Genomic DNA, 18,335 nt, shown 5'->3' with positions numbered 1-18,335 from the left:
GTTTGGACTTAAAGTTACTCATGCTGCTGCAACTACCCTCCAATTGCTGGCATAAGAGAAGGGGGAAGTTGGCTTGGACATGGAGGACAAAAAATTACTCTTCAAGTTTCTTGCCGATGATTGGGCCTAGATTCTACTTCATGCAAGGGGAAAAGGGAAAAAAGAAATCTAAGTCTTTTTTAGTTCTGTTCAGTTATGGGGATCTAAGGATCCAAAGACTATATATACCTTTTTGGCAGTTATGGTTTTGCTGGTAATTAGCTGTATTTAAGTTTTTATTAGGCTAGGGTTCCTTTATGGACTATGTGGTTAGTAGCTAGGTTGTTTCCTTTTTGGTTCTAGCTTTCTGATCTATGGTATATGTCTCTGCCTGCTGGTACTTGTTAGGATAAAACCACGGATAGAAATAAAAACTACATGCAAATATAACCAATAACAAAAAATAATAGATGACACAAAAAATGAACACAAGGCACCAAGATTTAACGTGGTTCACCCAATCCCTGGGCTACGTCCACCAAACAGCAAGTCCAATCTTATTACAATCCAGTGATTACAACCTTATTACAATCCGTAATCCTTTACAGCTCAATACCACCACAAGAACCAATTTTGCATCACAACATAATGAAAAAATACCCAACCCTAAACCCTTTTATACAAGTATTAAACCGCTTTAGGGTTATAACATGTCGGCCATATGTCGGCCATAATATGTCAACTACCATGTCGGCGACGGCCCAAAAAAATTTTCTATTGATGAAGTATGTACAGTACTTTCCTGATCAGTCACCATAATCTAACAATCTCCCACTTGGGGAATGATCAGGCTCCACACTAAACAACAATCTCCCACTTGGAGACTGATCATGTACCAATACCACTACCACATGGGACTCCCACTGGATCAAACCACCCTGGATTCTGTTGTTCTTTTATTCATGTGCAGTCTAAAAGACCAACCGAAGCTGAAGAGGAGTTCAGCTTCTCCCGTGTTACAACCTTTGTCAACATATCTGTTGGATTGTCATTGGTATGTATCTTCTCCAGCTTTAACTGTCCATCCTCCAAAATTGATTGAATGAAATGGTACCGCAACTGTATGTGTTTGGTCTTAGAATGCAGAGCTGAATTCTTTGCAAGATGAATGGTATTCTGACTATCGGTGAACAAATAATTATCCTTCTAAGGATGTCCCAATTCTTCCAAGAAGAACTGAAGCCATATCATCTCCTTGGATGCCTCTGTAGCAGCAACATACTCTTCCTCTGTAGTGGATAGAGCATTAATCTTTTGTAACCTAGAAACCCAGCTCACGGCTCCCCCACCAACAGTAAAGACATAACCTGTAGTACTCTGTCTGGTATCAATATCCCTAGCCAAATCTGAGTCAACATAGCCCTATAAATCAGTAGTAGAGCCCCCAAAGTGTAAACACTTATTGGATGTGCCTCTCAAATATCTGAGAATCCACTTGATAGCATTCCAATGCTCAAATCCTGGATGACTCATATACCTGCTAACGACTCCCACTGCATGTGCAATATCTGGCCTAGTGCATACCATAGCATACATCAAGCTTCCTAAAGCTGAAGCATAGCATACCTTGGACATCTTATCCTCCTCTTCCTGTCTCTTGGGACACATCTCCTTAGTCAATTTCAAATGACTAGGTAAAGGTGTGCTGACAGCTTTAGCATTCTCCATAGAGAAATGTTGCAACACCTTCTCAACATAATCAGCTTGAGATAGTGTCAAAGTTCTATTCTTCCTATCTCTGCAAATCTTCATACCAAGGATTTGTTTTGCTACCCCCAAATCCTTCATAGAAAATGCATGTGCTAACTAGCGTTTCAACCCCTTAATATGATCCATGTCAGACCCAGCTACAAGCATATCATCAACATATAGACATAAAATAATGTAGCTATCATCATCCAACCTCTTAAAATAAACACAATAATCTGAATGACACCTGTTATAGCCATGCTCATGCATAAACCTGTCAAATTTTAGATACCATTGCCGAGGTGCTTGCTTTAAGCCATATAAACTTTTCTTCAATTTGCACACTAAGTTCTCCTTACCTTTGACCTCAAAACCCTGTGGTTGAGCCATATATATTTCTTCATCCAAATCACCATGAAGAAAGGTTGTTTTAATATCTAGCTGCTCTAAATGCAAATCTTCAGTAGCCACAAGATTTAAAATAGTATGAATAGAAGTCATTTTGACAACAGGAGAAAATATCTCATCAAAATCAATTCCCTTTTTCTGTGCAAATCCTTTTACAACTAACCTAGCCTTAAATCTTTTCTTACCTCCCTCTTCTTTTAACCTGTAAACCCACTTATTCTATAAAGATTTTTTACCTGCAGGCAACTTGCACAAATCCCATATCTTATTTTTCAGTAAAGAGTCCATTTCATCTTTCATTGCAGACTCCCACTGAATCTTAGTATCCACCTGCACAACTTCATCATAACTTTCAAGTTCACCAGCATCGGTAAGTAAAATAGAATACAAAGAGGGAGAAAATCTTTGTGGAGGTCTAATTTGCCTCGTTGACTGTCTAACATTTGATGGTGTGTGTGGTATTTGTTGTTGCAGTTGTTGCACATCATGAGGAATGGCTGGAACATCAGCTTTTGGAGTATCATCCAGCACTACATAATCATCTTCTTTCTTCTCATGTTGCTACAACAAATCTTTGTACAACACTTTCTCATTGAATATGACATCTCGACTTCTAACAATTTTAAGATTTTCAAAATCCCAAACCCTATAACCAAATTCATTAATGCCATATCCAACAAAGACACATTTCTTTGATTTAGCGTCTAGCTTGGTTCTATTTTCAGAGTCTATATGAGCAAAAGCTTCACAACCGAAGGTCTTGAGAAAAGAATAACTCACCTTCCTACCAGTCCATGCTTCCTCTGGAATACCACAGCCCAAAGGAGTAGAGGGACCTCTATTAATCAAATATACTGCAGTATTGATAGCCTCCACCCACATGTGTAAGGGCAACCTAGCATGCAACCTCATGCTCCTTGCGTGCTCCATTATAGTCCTATTCGTGCATTCAGCCACTCCATTTTCCTATGGAGTCCTTGGAACAATTTTTTGTCTACGAATACCATTAGTGGAGCAATAATCTTCAAATTCATGACTGCAATACTCACCACCATTATCAGATCTGAGACATTTTAATTTCTTACTAGTCTCATTTTCAACCAAGCATTTCCATTTCTTAAAATTTTAAAATACATCAAATTTTTGTCTAAGGAAATAAACCCATACCTTTTTAGTTGTGTCATCAATAAATGTAACATAATAATGAGAGCCACCAAGGGAAGATACCTGAGCTGGTCCCCATACATCTGTATGCACAAGCTCTAATTTCTCCTTTTTGTTTTCCTTCCCAGTCTTACAAAACTCACTCTCTTTTGTTTTCCATACACACAACCTTCACAAAAATCCATATTCACACATTTTAGACCTGGTAAAACTTTCTTTGAATGAATTACTTTCATACCTTTCTCACTCATGTGCCCAAGTCTATTGTGCCACAGCGCTGTATCAGAATCTACAGCAGCTATTTGTTCTCCCTGCTCAACTGCAGCAATTGTTCCTGAACATTCATTTTTCTCTGAAACAATCAAAGTAGTAGGAACAATATGACCTGTACAAAGATATAAGGTTCCCACTTTCACACCTTTTGCTACTACAAGGGAACCTTTTGAAACCTTCCAATTTTTATCATTAAAAGTAACTACACAACCCTCATCACCGAGTTGCCCTGCTGAAATTAAATTCCTACTCAGCCTTGGAACATGTCTTACCTCATGTAGTAGCCAATGATTCCCATTCTACAACTTAATCTTTATTTTTCCCTTTCCAACAATCTGACAGGGTTCACTATCCCCCAAATAAACAAGCCCAAAATCCCCTTGGACATAATCAATGAAATAACCTCTATGAGGTGTAGCATGAAATGAAGCACCAAAATCTAAAACCAATGAATCATCAACACTTTCTAAAGACAGAAGCAAAGCATCCTCTTCGGATTTGTTACTTACCACATTTGCCTCCTTGTCTCCATCTAATTTATCTCCTCCATTTTTCTTTCGATTCCAGAAATCTTTCTTTTTGTACCCTAGTTTCCCACAGTACCAGCAATCATTTGGTCCTCTCAATTGAGACCTCCTCCCATTTGACTTTCCTCTTGATTTCCCATGATTTCCAGAGTTACTTCCTCTTTCAGTCGTTCTACCCCTGCTTTGTGCATTCAAAGAACTTCTTGATGTAGATCCACTTGAGGATTTCCTGCGAGTTTCCTTACTCAAAACGACATCGATCACATCATCATATTTTAGGATACTAGATCTAGGAACAAAATTACTCACCGCCATTACCAAACCATTCCAGCTTTCAAGCAAAGAACACAAAATCAAGAGAGCCTTAATTTCTTCATCAAAATTAATACCCATAGAAGATAACTGACTAGTAATAGTATTAAACTCATTTAAATGATCTACAACAGATCCACCTTCTGCCATTTTCATATTAAATAAACGCTTCATGAGAAATACCTTGTTTGAAGCGGAGGGCTTTTCATACAATGTTGCTAGGGTTTTCATCAAATCTTCTGTCATCTTTGCTTTTGTAGTATTAAATGCCATCGATGGTTCCAAGCATAACCGAATTCTTCTGAGTGTCTTTCTATCCAAAAGATCCCATTCAGCCTCTGACATAGTTCCCTGATTCTTGGCTTTGCCTTCCAACGGCTTCTATAAATCCTTTTGATATAGATAGTCTTCCATTTGCATCTTCCATAACTGGAAGTTCTGCCCATTAAACCTGACAACCCTCAGCTTACCCTCATTTTCCATCGCTTCCACTCAACCGTGAGACTCCCACTTAACCGTGAGACTTTTCTGCAGAGGATAATTGAAAGACAACCTCACTCTGATACCACTTGTTAAGATAAAACCACGGACAGAAATAAAAACTACATGCAAATATAACCAATAACAGAAAATAATAGATCACACAAAAAATGAACACAAGGCACCAAGATTTAACGTGGTTCACCCAATCTCTGGGCTACGTCCACCAAACAGCAAGTCCGATCTTATTACAATCCAGTGATTACAACCTGTAATCCCTTACAACTCAATACCGCCGCAAGAACCAATTTTGCATCACAACATAATGGAAGAAACCCAACCCTAAACCCTTTTATACAAGTATTAAACTGCTTTAGGGTTATAACATGTCAGCCATATGTCAGCCATAATATGTCGGCTACCATGTCGGCCACATCCCAAAAAAATTTCTATTGATGAAGTATGTACAGTAATTTCCTGATCAGTCACCATAATCTAACAGTACTCCTGTTCTATTTGTCTATTTTTGTTACTGGCAAGTAATGTGCTGGTTACCAACCTTTTGACTGTTAAGGGCCGACCCCCTTGTTTTTGGTCGCTTTTAATTTCAAAAACATTAAGCAAATAGCAAAGATGTTGATGCCTGTGCTAGTTGGAAAAAGTGTCGCTATTTGTGAACAATAGGGGTGTTGTTGTTGTGTTGCCGAGGTGTTGTTGATCAGTACATATTTTTATATAAGAACCTACAACCATAACCAATGATAAGTAAAATCATAAGTTGATTGCTCAAAGTTGATTGCATAAGGCTAATTTGGATTGAAGAGTAAGCTAAATGTTGTAGCATATGCTAGCTCCTGTAACGATACTAGATAAAAGTATGACTGATACTATCAAAATGTTAGCATAAACATTCAAAAACTTGTTAAAATCTAAAAACTAGTGAAGATAGGTAAACCTTGATAAGCTATAGAAAGGTTCAGGAAGATCAAAGTCATTACTTTCCTCAAAAAAATATTGGGCATATTTTGTTCACTCTTAAGATTTCTGGGCCAAGTAAGGTAAGCTTAGCATGAAGATTATGATATGTATACCAAGCTTCCTATTTACCTTACACTGATCTTTCTTGTAATTTCATTTTCCAAAAAAAAGACATATGCAAAGTGGAAAGAGTAAAATAAGCAAGGAAAGGGTCATCTAAAGCTGAAAATATTAATAATGTAGAGCCCAAATATATGACTGCAATACTACAATAAGAACACTAATAGTGCAATATTCATATTAGAAAATAAGTAAATAAAACAATCAAACAGAGAATACAATAGTTATAATTTTTCAGCACAACAGCTCCAGAATATTGTCCCGACATGCAAAGACAGACAACAAGCTTTGCCATATAACTCCAAACACAAACACTCAAGAAAAAGAAAACAAGGTTGCTATGTATAAGCCTCTCAGAAAAAAAGTCAAAAATTATACACACCTTGTAGGATGCTCCAAATTCAAGATCCTCCAACAAATGGGGCATTTCTTGCTTCTTTGTGACCTGTTCAAAACATCTAGACATTAATATCTAATATCTAAAAATATATAACTATTTCTGATGTTTCAAAGAAATGTGCTAAACAAAGATTTTAAAAGAAAATATCATTGAAGTATACAATGCAAATGGTACTCACGTTTGCAATTGGTAACTTGGAAAACTTCACCAATGGCACTGGGATATGATGTCCTTGATTCATCCTATACATGACTAACAAATGGACTATGGAAGTGAAGAAATGTGGAAGATGCATTGGATTTGTTTAATATGATGATGTAGATTCAGAGAATACTCATGAGGACTATTGTTGTTAAAAACTTATAGAATGCAAGAAGTTGATTTATTAGCAATGAATATGACTAAACCACATTAAGCGGACACCAAACGCATACCAAATTACAATAACAGAGGAATGCTTAAATTCCATAGATGTCTAATTGTTAAAATTAATGTACAAATGAGCCATATTTGAACCACAATAATGAGTAAATCTCTAGTATGGAATCAATAGCATCTGATGAAAAACACATATCAAAAATCAAAATACATGTTTTGAGCAATTAGAACATAGCATTAAGCTTGATCAAATAATTGTTTTGTTATTAAATTTCAATTTGGCAACTATTGCTTCAACTATCAAAGACATTCCAAAAAAGTCAACAGAGCTTCTATGGAAATAGGTTGAAATAACCTATTAACTTACATGTTAGTTAAAGATCAAGCTAAAATAATTAACACAATTGTGGCTAAAATCATCATAAAAGTTATAAAAAACTGTAAACTGAACACTGCTTGCTATATATTACATTTGTTTTTTTTGCATGAAAACATGAAATTAATATCTAAATTATGTATGAGATAATTTTTACATATAACTTAAGAAGTATGTATGGGAAACATCTAATATGCGTTGAAATTTTTTTGCTTGAATGTTACTAGCGTTGTTCAAAATAGCATAGATAGCATGTATGTTTTATAGTAGATTTGATCGAGAACTATGATCGGTATCTGAAACCAAAATTTTGCAATAGTTGCAGTATAACAAAAGTATTTGATGTAGTCAAAGCCCTGTATAGTCCTGTGATTGTATAAGTCAAGTTAGTACTACATAGAAAAAATGGTTTAATATGAAATTAGAAGAAACAAAAAGCATTGTGAATGTGTATACCTTAATGGAGATGCTGTGTGGCCTAATCTTCAAGTGCAAAAACCAAAATTTTGCAATAGTTGCAATATAACAAAAGTATTTGATGTAGTCAGAGCCCTATATAGCCATGTAATTGTATGAGTCAAGTTAGTACTACATAGAAAAATGATTTAATATCAAATCAAAAGAAATGAAAAGCATTGTGAATGTGTATACCTTAATGGAGACACTATATGGCCTAATCTTCAAGTGCAAGAACATGAGTTATCTGACTGCTTTGATTGAGACTAAATTTTCCTTTGAGCTGGAAGTCTCAAAACATAAATATAGTTGCTGAGCGACATATGCTTCATATGTCATGTTTTGCAAAGAAGGCCAGATTTGCTGAGCGATATTCTTTTCTGAAAAGCAGTGAATAGTTTGATTGTTGTTGTTGGTGATGACTGCTTTAACATGAAGGGAATATATGTAGTTGACTTCCTCTTTACATTTGGCACAATACGCTTTGTTTTCATTCAGTGTGGTGTAACTGTCAAATCTGTAGTTGCAATTAGGATAAAAGTCACGGAATGGATTTGAAAATGCATTTGCAGGTGTCAAGAGCCCAACATCTTGTAAAAAGAATATTAGCAAAATGTTGAATCTTATTGTAAGAAGTGATAAGTGCAAGGTATTTGAAATGGCTACCTCAAATGTGGTGTGTAGAAGTGTATGGAGTTTTTCTAATGTTCTTTTGTCATTGAGACTGCAAATATATGTTGATGGAGTTGTACGAAGAGCGTGCTTTTGATCCTGCTTTTTTGCAATGTTTCTTAAAAGGAAGATTGGAATTTCACCTTTCTATAATTGTTGTTCCATTTGATAGAAGAGTCCAAAGAAACTTGAATGCATGTAAAGTTGTGTTGGAAAAGTAGTAGTGATTATTTTGCAAAAGGAATCAAAACTATTTTTAAAAAGCACAAAAGAAAATTGAAGCAAATTGAAGAAACTTACTGGTGCTTTATCCATATTTGTATGGTCATCTTTGATATCAAGAATATGTTGTGTCCCTTTTGTGTTTTCTGCTACAGCGAGGGCACCCACTATTCCATAAACATATTCTTTTGTACTAGATGTAAGGTGTTTTATGGTTGTGTCTAGGATGAAGTTGTATTCATTTTCAAGTGGTGGAATAGTTTCAATCTGACTAGAATCATTTAAAAGTAAGATGTAATCAGAACATCCACAGTCAAAATCTATTTTTGGTGCAAGTTTAAATTCTTTTATTGGTATTGCAGCTCCTGGTATTATCTTATCCTCAAACTTGTGTAGTAGATGGCTACCAACAATTAATGTTATTGTCATTTTGCCCTTACAATCTATCAAATCAACTCGTAAGACTTCACACATTCCTATGCCTTTGCCAAGAACAACTTTGTAGGTGACAAGTACAGTGCCATGAAAAGTGCTGCCAACTTTTTTAGCATTTAGATCTTCAATTGTTACTAGTCTTTCAGAAGTTAATTTTGGCCTATTAGAAAACAAGAAAGATGATGTTTAGTTGCATGATTTGGAGGGCTTTAAAAGATGCAAAGAACAATTCATGTTAATACCTTTTTGGTTTTTTTTGCTTGTTTGTATCTGCTTCAGTCATTGGGGTTGTTGTCTCCATTATGATTGATCTATTATAAAGAAAAGAACACAATGTTAAGGTTGGTCATTTTGTAGATAACAAAATATATTGAAGCAGTTGATGCCATTACCTTTTTTATTTGTTTCTCTCATTTGTAGCTGCTTGATCTGTTACTTTGGTTCTGTCCATCATGTCTAGTGAAAAAAAAATTAAATTGAATGTATTTACAATGAGAAGATTGACCCATGTTGAAAGATTACAAGTGCTAGGTTTTTATGTTATTCTCTTAGAATGAATCTTTATGAAAGTTGAGGGGTGATTTGTCCAATATGCTTCTGTTGTATAGGTGGAACATATATTTTCGATTGAGTTAGTCCATATATGATCAATTAATGGTCTATTTGGAGTATGTGTTTTGTTGAGAGAAAATTGTGTGTTGTGTTGTTTCATATGTTGTATTAGTCTTTTTGTTGTTTTGTTGTCCTTAGACATGTCTAAATTGAAATCTCCTATAATGAAAAGAGTTGTTTATTGGATTAGATAGGTAAAGATGTTAGTCATTATGGCCAAGATGTCATTAATGGGAGTATTGGGTCGTATGTCAACATTAGTCACATTGTATTCGATGGTATGATGGCGTAGTGTTAGTGTTATGGCTTCACTATTTTGTGTTTTATGCTCTTTTCTATTCAACACTTGTAGATTGTTTATTACAAAAGTTGTTATGCCGTGTATATGATACAGTGTATGGCTATTGTATTTTTGGAGTATATTTCTATGGAATGGAGGCAAGTGGACCTCTTGGAGGCACAAAATATCGGAGGCCATGATGTCATAGTCACTAATAATGTCATCTATGTGTGCTCTCAAGCTACGAGTATTTAGTGTGCATAGAAGCATATGTGAATCTTGCATCAAGCATGTTAGCTGATTTTCAAGTTTTCATTGTGCATTTGTTTGGAGGTGAGACATCTCACAATGAATAGTTTGTTAGACTTTTAAATATTTTGATTGTAAAGGTTTAATTAAATATAGTGATTGGATTTCTTTTTTTCTTGAAAGTGTTGTATATGTTAAGCCATGTTGTGTAATACCAACTGGGCCTTCTAATGTTAGCCCTTTAGATCGGTGTATTGTTCGAGCACATGCAAATTGTATTGGAAACTATTTTATGATTTTTACTTGTCGACCAGTCAACATTTTTGGAATTGGTCTTGCTATTCAATGTATTAGGACCCAATTTCTTTGAATCTCTGTTGTATAGTATTGAGCTAATTTATTTCTTTGGCGCTAACCTATTTTGGGATCATTAAATTGAATCCAAATTATGTCAATGTCTTGTTGTGTTGTGTATGCTTTCAGGATTCCATCTGATCCATTAACAAGACCATCTTATGTGTTATAGTTTCCTCCAATAATTTCAACGAGGATATTTGGTTTTAAGATTATTTGACTTGGCAAGGTTGTTGCATGGTTGTAGATTCGTGTTGCAATATAGTTTTGGTCTAAGATGTCAATTGCATCTAATATAATGTTACCAGGAATTATTGATAGCATATTCTTGTTATGTGTGTCAACATCTTGTCTTCTGAAAAAGAGGTATGGAAATGTTGGGTCAAGTGGCGCTAGGCATAAGCAAGCACGATTGAGGTATTGTATGTCATCATTTTTATGTTTTCCCAAACGTATCCTATTCAAAGTAGCAATGAATTGATTATCATTTTTTTGTACTATTGTGGTTAGAGAATAGCACTTTACCTTGTCTCTCCAAAAATTGTAGGGCATTAATTCTATTGGAGATGGGTTATTGTTAAATACATCTGAGTCTAGCACTGGGAGAGCTTGGTAGAGATCACCACAAAAAATTGTGTCAATGTTTCCAAAGTATTTAGTTGGCAATTGCATAATATCACGTAATCATTTATCAAGGTATCATAAAAATGTGGACCCTACCAAAGAGATCTCATCTATAAGAAGCACATGCAATTGACTGTAGGTCTTTGACATTGTATCTAATGTCTTTGTGCTAAGCGGGACAAATTTTGATTTGTTGAAAGGTATGTGAAAGGCCGAATGCAGTGTTGATCCACCAATGTTGTATGTTGCTTTTTTTGTATATGCAGTCATTAGGCCTTTTGGTTTATCAGGATCACTATCAATTGCATTGTTATACAATCGAATGAGTGCTTTGTAAATAGTTGTTGCAGTAAATGTTTTTTCAGTTCCTGCTCCTCCTGTTAAGAAGAAATGTATTGGAGTGCTAGGATCCTTTAACTTTTTCATGATAATGTCTTTAATGATTGTTTGTTGCTCTCAATTTAGGGATCATCTTAATCAATATTATTCATTGTTGTCCATGATTTGTGGATGTCTTGCAATTTCAAATGGTCTTGAGCACAGATTACTGATGCTCTTATTGAATGTAGTTTGAATATCTTGTTGCACATCATATTTTTCTTCTTCTATGAGATTTTTTCCTATGAATCTTGTGTTTTTGATATTGTCATCAATGTCATTGACTTCAAAGATAGCTTTGTAAATGTCACCCCATGCAGAGGTTGTGGTGTAACAAAATTTTGCACGGTTTATTTGGATAATCAATTGATTTTGCAAGTATGCATTTTCCCAAGTCTCAGAGTTTTCTTTGAGGGTATCTTCACTTATTATGAATGGCTTGTATAATATTAGTTGCTCTCTACAATGGCTCTCTATGTCAATATGTTTGTTAAAGTTTATGAAACGAATTACTTTTGGCTTGGTTTTATGATCAAGCTTAGTGCCATCTTTTTTATGTTGAAAGACAAATTCTGCAAGGCAAATGTTTGAAATAATATGAGGATGTTGTAAATAGTAATCGATCATTGATTTGCACATTACATTCTCTGATTCATCATCTTCTTGGTTTAACTCTTTCACTGATTTTAATATAAATGTTCGATCATTTTGAGCTCTTATATCAATGAAGATGCATTTTCTAGAACTGCGATTTAGGGGTAGTGAAAGTGCAACATGTGCTGCTTGTTGAGACAACATTTGATGGAGGTTTAGTAAAGCATTTACTAAGTTCAATATCATTTTTAGGGCATCTATATTTTGTTTTTGGTGGTCTTTACGGATTCTTTTGAATGCATTTGTCATCGATCTGTCCACTTTTTCCATATAGGAGTTGCAATACATTGCTGGAGCATATGCATTGAGGACATATTGTGCATCTGTATTTTCTCTCCAAAGCCCTGGTATTTTTTTGGAGAAGCTATTGTTCCATATCTGTGAAAGTGTTCTTTGGAGATAAATGGTAGACCTATTGACTGTAGACCTCAAGGCCATTATGTAGTCATTTTCATTGACACCTATTTCTTGTAAAAAAGATTTGAATGTAAATGTATTGGGGTAAATTGCTTTTTCAATCTTGGTACGAATTTGTGTAGCAATTGAATGTAATTTTTTGTTTGTATCTTCTAATGGTTCAAGTATTGTTGTGTTCTTCATTGGTGGAAATGGAAAATTATATCTACAATGTGCATTTTTGGATTTTTTGCATCATTTGTATGGTGGTGCACATGCAATATTGCTATATTTGGTTCTAAATCTTTTGTATCACATGTAATATATTTGTCTACAAATTATGTTATGCTTGTATTGTTATGTCTTCCATACATGGGAGCATTACGAACCCATATAAGAAAATGGTCATGTTCATTTCCACAATTTTAAAATTTGGTTACTGAGAAATAGTCTAATACAGTTCCAAAAAAAGACTGGTTTGTCAAGATTAATCTTCTGAGTGCATTTATTATATGTCTATAGTATTGAGCACAAGTTACTGGATCTCTTTTGATTAATTCTTCTACATTCATTTCATTTTTTGCAGTAAAGTTTTGTCTACTTGTTGAATAGTGGGAGTTGTGTAGTTCTTTCAATGTTGTTTACAATGCTGACTAGTTCTATTCAGCACTGATAAATGTGAGAAAGAAAGTAGGTGGTCCTAATTGTTGTATCATTACAAAAAAAAAATTCTTTAGGTGTTGTGTGTAGTTAGGAGATATTCGTATTTTTTTTAAGTCAACATAACCTATATCTGACTTTAGTATTTTCTCTAGATTTGGTTTATGCTTGACTTCTTTTGCCAATAGCTTTCTTTCTTTTAGTTGGCCCTTTTGAATTCTTATCCACATTGTTGACATTACTTGATGTATCAATATCTTAATTTTTTTGAAGAAAAGGTTGGTTATATGGTATGCAAATTTCCTTTGTGAATGTGACAATTCCCGTAGCACTATTTTTTGGTAGCTGAAATTTGTACTTATATCATTATCACGTGGGCTACCGAAAAACAAAGTTGGAAAATTCATTTCTTTTGCATGTTCGTCTTGGAATATTCCAATAGGGCATTGGTCTTGGGCAGGTGCAACTTCAATCAACTTGTCTTGCATTTTGTGTATGCTAGTGGATTCTGTGAACCCATGCACTAGAGTTTGACATGGTGCTTGGTCATCGTCACTCTTTGACTCAAAGTCAATCATGGATGGTTCATTTTGGCTGGTAATATTAGTATTTATTTTGATAGCTTGTTCCCAGTTGTCATTTAGTTTTACATTGTGCATTTTGAATAATGTTGTTTGGGTCAATTGTTGAAGAGCTTGCATGATAACTATTGGATGTACCATGCCTTTTTGGAAAGCATTTTTATATTCCAGACATCTTTTTAGGGAAACAACAATTGTTGTTGTATTGGTAGTTGATATAGGTAAAGCTCTTTGAACAATGTTTGTGTCAACAGGGACATTAAAGATTGAACTAGTTAGGCCTAACTGAGATCTTTTGTATCCTAGCTCCCATATTTGTGCAAAAGCAATTCACAACGAAACAAGACACTCTTCCAATTGTGTTAACATTTCAACATGCTCAATTGCATTATTAATTCTAATATTATGTGATTTAGCATACTTAGGAAGAGTTGAATGTTTTAATGCAGTATTGCATTTTTGACAAATGTAATTTGTCAATGGATTGATAGGTGGTTTGACTAGTTTTTGATAGGCTAGTTTTTGTTGATTTTGAAATGCTCTAATGTTTTTTTTGAAACACAACATTTGGAAAATAGTGCATGTGTATTTTGGTGTGTCTTGGATTTTTGCTTCAAATATTTGTATTGGTGATAATGTTTTTTTCCTTCGTTGTGGTGGATTTTTCTTTTTTCTACATTTTTTGGCAGCTTTTGTTGGATTTTGGAAAGGAGTGAACAATTTTTTTATGTTAGTTTGATTATTGTCTCTAATTAAATTTTTTATAGTATGAAGTGATATTCTTTGATTGGTATTTTTCTTTTCAATCAATGGTAATTGTAGCTGGCAAAGATTTTTGTGTTGTCCATGTGTTGATGCATTGTTGAATTGTTTTTGTAATTGGTCATTGGTAAAATTGAATTTCAAGCACACAAGAGGCTCAAAATGTCCACATAGTGGATTATTGTCATGAAAAAGCAACGAATATGATTCTGCATGTGATGCGCTATTAAAGTGCAAGTACTTCTTGCCTCTTGTCAGTGACCAAACACACACTTGTATGTTCAACCACTTTGATAACCAGTGAATGCAGAATACATCTCCCCATAGTCCAATTTCACTATTGCCTATGGTTGGGTTTGCAGACAATTGCATTCTATGCAAGTATGATGCAACATTTGTAACTTTGTGGAGGTCATATAATGTTTGAGAGTTCAATTCAAGGTTGTTTGAGTCAATAGTGTCTCTTTCACCTCTTTGGAGACAAGTCATGAAATATTGAATGGTTTCTTTGCGTAGTTGAATTGATGTATACTTGCTTTGGAGAAAATATTGGAAGGAGTCGAATAAACAATCTCCAACTATGTATGTAAATGGATTTAATCTCTACAATCCTTCTTTCTCTAGTATAGTGTCAATGTTAAATTGCAGAAGTTGTATTTGAGTTTCATAGTTTTCTACATCAACAATTTTTGAAATGTTTTGTTTTGGTTGGCTTCTTTGGTTATAGTTTGTAAGATGTTTGTAATTTGTCATTTTGTCCATAGATGAAACAAATTGGTGGATATTTTGACTTTGTTTGCAAAAATTGTTGTTAGAATAAGCAATTCAAACCTCTTATATAAAATGTGGTATGCTACAGTATTGCAAGGAAATAGGAGATAGTTTTGCGTACTTGTTGCACAGTATTGGTCCTAGTATTTCTTTAAAATAGTATTTCTTAAGCTGCATAAGTATAAATAAAATAATTATTACTCAAAGTAGTTAACCATATTATGCATCATAAGGAAACTTGAAAATTGTGCAATGCTAAATTGCAAAGTTAATGTATTTTTTTAATGAAAAATACAATGCATTGATACTTGTAAATGTGTCCTTCAGTAATGTATCTTATCTCTTGGATAGGTGGAATAATAGCTCTATTGGGAGCTACTATGGCCCTCACTCAAAAAGATCTTAAGAAAGACTTGGCTTATTCTACTATGTCTCAATTAGGTTACATGATGTTAGCTCTAGGGATAGATTCCCATTGAATCACCCTGTTCCATTTGATTACACATATTTATTCCAAGGCATTATTGTTCTTAGGACCCGAATCAGTCATCCATTCCATGAAACCTATTGTTGGGTATTGCGCTAGTAAAAGTCAGAATATGGCTCTTATGGGTGGTTTGAGGAAATATATGCCAATTACAGGAATCACTTTTCTTTTAGGAACACTTTCTCTTTCTACCCTAGATCTCCCATTGCTTATCGAGGTGTACTTATACTCATCTCAAAAGCTTTGTTCACCCGTTATCAACTAGACTATAGATAGTTACCTTCATCAATTTTGAAGCTCATTCCATGAACTAACTATAGTAACCCCCAATTATGGGAATCACTTTTCTTTTAGGAACACTTTCTCTTTCTACCCTAGATCTCCCATAGCTCATTCCAAGAACTAACCTATTACATTTTGTATCTAGTATTTTATATTGAATTGCTCTTATCACACTTTTTGCCATTATTAGACCTACAAGGTGTTTTTGATAATAAAAGAAGAAGAAAAAGGGTGTTGTCCCTATACAAAGACAACCATTTAGGCCATTTAAATATGATTGACAACAAACGATAACACAAACTCTTTACACCACATTAAAAGAACAACTAGAGACCCACATTAAAGTGGGTAGAAATTTTGTTTACAACTTGGGGAAGAGGAGGAAGAATGATCTTTCCTTTGTGGATGAACAATAATCCAAATGATACTATCATTTGGAACATCGTTACAAGGGGGGTGAGTGAGGAAATATCCTTAGAATTGATACTATCAACACAGGGATTAGATTGTTCATAAGGTGACACATCATTTTCCATTTCTTGGAGTAAGAAAGGAGCAATGAAAATGGAATATATAGAAATATAGTATTATAACCTTGAATCAAAACATGAAAACAATACATATGAATATAGAACACATATTCTAATAATTCTTTAAACTTATCATTAAAAAATATCCATCATTAGTCAATGATTAGAAGAACAAAACAATATGAATTCCATATTATAGTTTCAATAACCTAGTACAAACAACACTCATAGCAGTATTGTTGCATTCTATATTGATAACAATATCAAGAAAGTGTTTATGTTCTTTAACAATCCACAAAATTAAAAGAATACTTGAAATAAAATAGCATCACAAACAAACTCTAATAAAAGTGTTTTAAAGTTGTTTAATAAATAATGATAAATATGTTTATTTTATAATATTAGAAAGAGCTTGTTTGGATGCTATGCAACTTAATCTTGTAAGTTGGGAAAATATTAGCTGAACTATGTAACGAGGTTTGGCAAACCACCCTCTCCACTCCTTGATCCCAGAATACTGAGGGGTGCCACTCGTTGACCTCATTGTGTTTTCCACGCCCAAGGAGGTCTCTACTAGTTACCATCCCTAAATCTAGGCCTTTGGTTGGCCTATCCAGCCCCTTGTGAGACTTTGTGGAATGTAGCTTATTTATTTTGAATGCAGCTTATTTATGACTGTGATACAATTTTTTGTATAATGAATAGCAGCGTGTAAAAGAGTGAGTTTAGAATAAATAAAATAGTATAATTTCGCTATCTGTGACACAAAACTCATGTTTATGTTTTAAAATATGTTTAGGCATAATAAGTTTTATTGAATACAAGAATTGTAGAAATCAAAACTAATGAAATTTATATTCTCTTATATCTTCATATTAATTGAATATTCTAACTCGAGAAAAAGGAATCTTAACATTAATATCTACCAAAAATAAAAGCCAACTACCATTCAATTCTTGAAAATCATGCTCACAAAAAAAAATCCCCAAATTCAGAGTTTGGGTCTATCTAGCTTTGAAAATTTAAAATTTAGTAAACTAAATTTTGAAACTTAAATCTTTCCTTGATTAAATTCAGCTTTTTAATGTCTGAATAAACACTTATGCTAGGCAGAGAGCAGTTTACGAGATTGAAAAACATGGAAGTCATAGCTAAATTTTTAATTCTCATTAGAGCTTGCACCAATAAAAACATATAAAAAAATTTAAAAGTTACAAATAATTTACTAATCTAGTATAAAATCCTTACCTTTGGATGGAGATTCTTGAAAAAAATCCTGCAATTCCTCTTCTGGCAATGCAAATCTACTTGCAAGGTAGAAACATGAATAGAATAAAAAACCAAGATATACCAAAATAAAATCTGAGCTGATTTTTTTTATATCAAAATACTACAAGATGACAAATATCAAAAACATATGCTTACAGTTTATAGTTTACAGTATGGACCTTAAACGCTACTTATGCTGGTAGCCACACTATGTGTCGGTCCATAGACTGCAATAAAAAAAATTTAAAAAAAAAGGGTTAAATCATGGAATTTTCAAGTCCAAAACTTCATTCACTGTGAATTAAATATTATTTATCATTAAGTAAATGTGAGGAAAAAAGAGCATGTAATGAAAATTGATTTTTTTTTTAAATCTTTATGTCTAAGGTTTTCAAACCACTTACCAAGCCACTGGTGACCAATTTAAGAAATATTATGCAAGTATGAGCTCAGTCTTACTGCAGAGGTGGAGGGATTGAAGCCATTTTTATAAGGGAATAGATAAGTGTTAACGTCC

General features: G+C 34.0%; 2 long non-coding RNA genes across 2 annotated transcripts in view; both read right to left on the bottom strand.

The window, feature by feature from the left end:
- LOC149532546 (uncharacterized) overlaps positions 1 to 17,849 on the bottom strand; it is a 39,543-nt gene extending 21,694 nt beyond the window's left edge. Inside the window, exons 1-2 of the long non-coding RNA XR_016357748.1 lie at positions 17,798 to 17,849; positions 6,373 to 6,435 (exon numbers count right to left, since the gene is read on the bottom strand). This is a non-coding gene — a long non-coding RNA (uncharacterized LOC149532546). The remainder of the gene's footprint in view (positions 1 to 6,372; positions 6,436 to 17,797) is intronic.
- LOC149532547 (uncharacterized) lies at positions 7,210 to 7,914 on the bottom strand. The gene is made up of 3 exons (XR_016357749.1): positions 7,796 to 7,914; positions 7,601 to 7,696; positions 7,210 to 7,510 (listed from the first exon to the last, which is right to left on the bottom strand). It is a non-coding gene; the product is annotated as an uncharacterized LOC149532547 (long non-coding RNA).
- Positions 17,850 to 18,335: the final 486 nt, after the last annotated feature.

This window comes from Cupressus sempervirens, chromosome 10, assembly GCF_028749045.1.
Source record: "Cupressus sempervirens isolate cs-2001-9-10 chromosome 10, ASM2874904v1, whole genome shotgun sequence".
NCBI lineage: Eukaryota > Viridiplantae > Streptophyta > Pinopsida > Cupressales > Cupressaceae > Cupressus > Cupressus sempervirens.
This window is presented reverse-complemented; position numbering and strand designations above follow the sequence as displayed.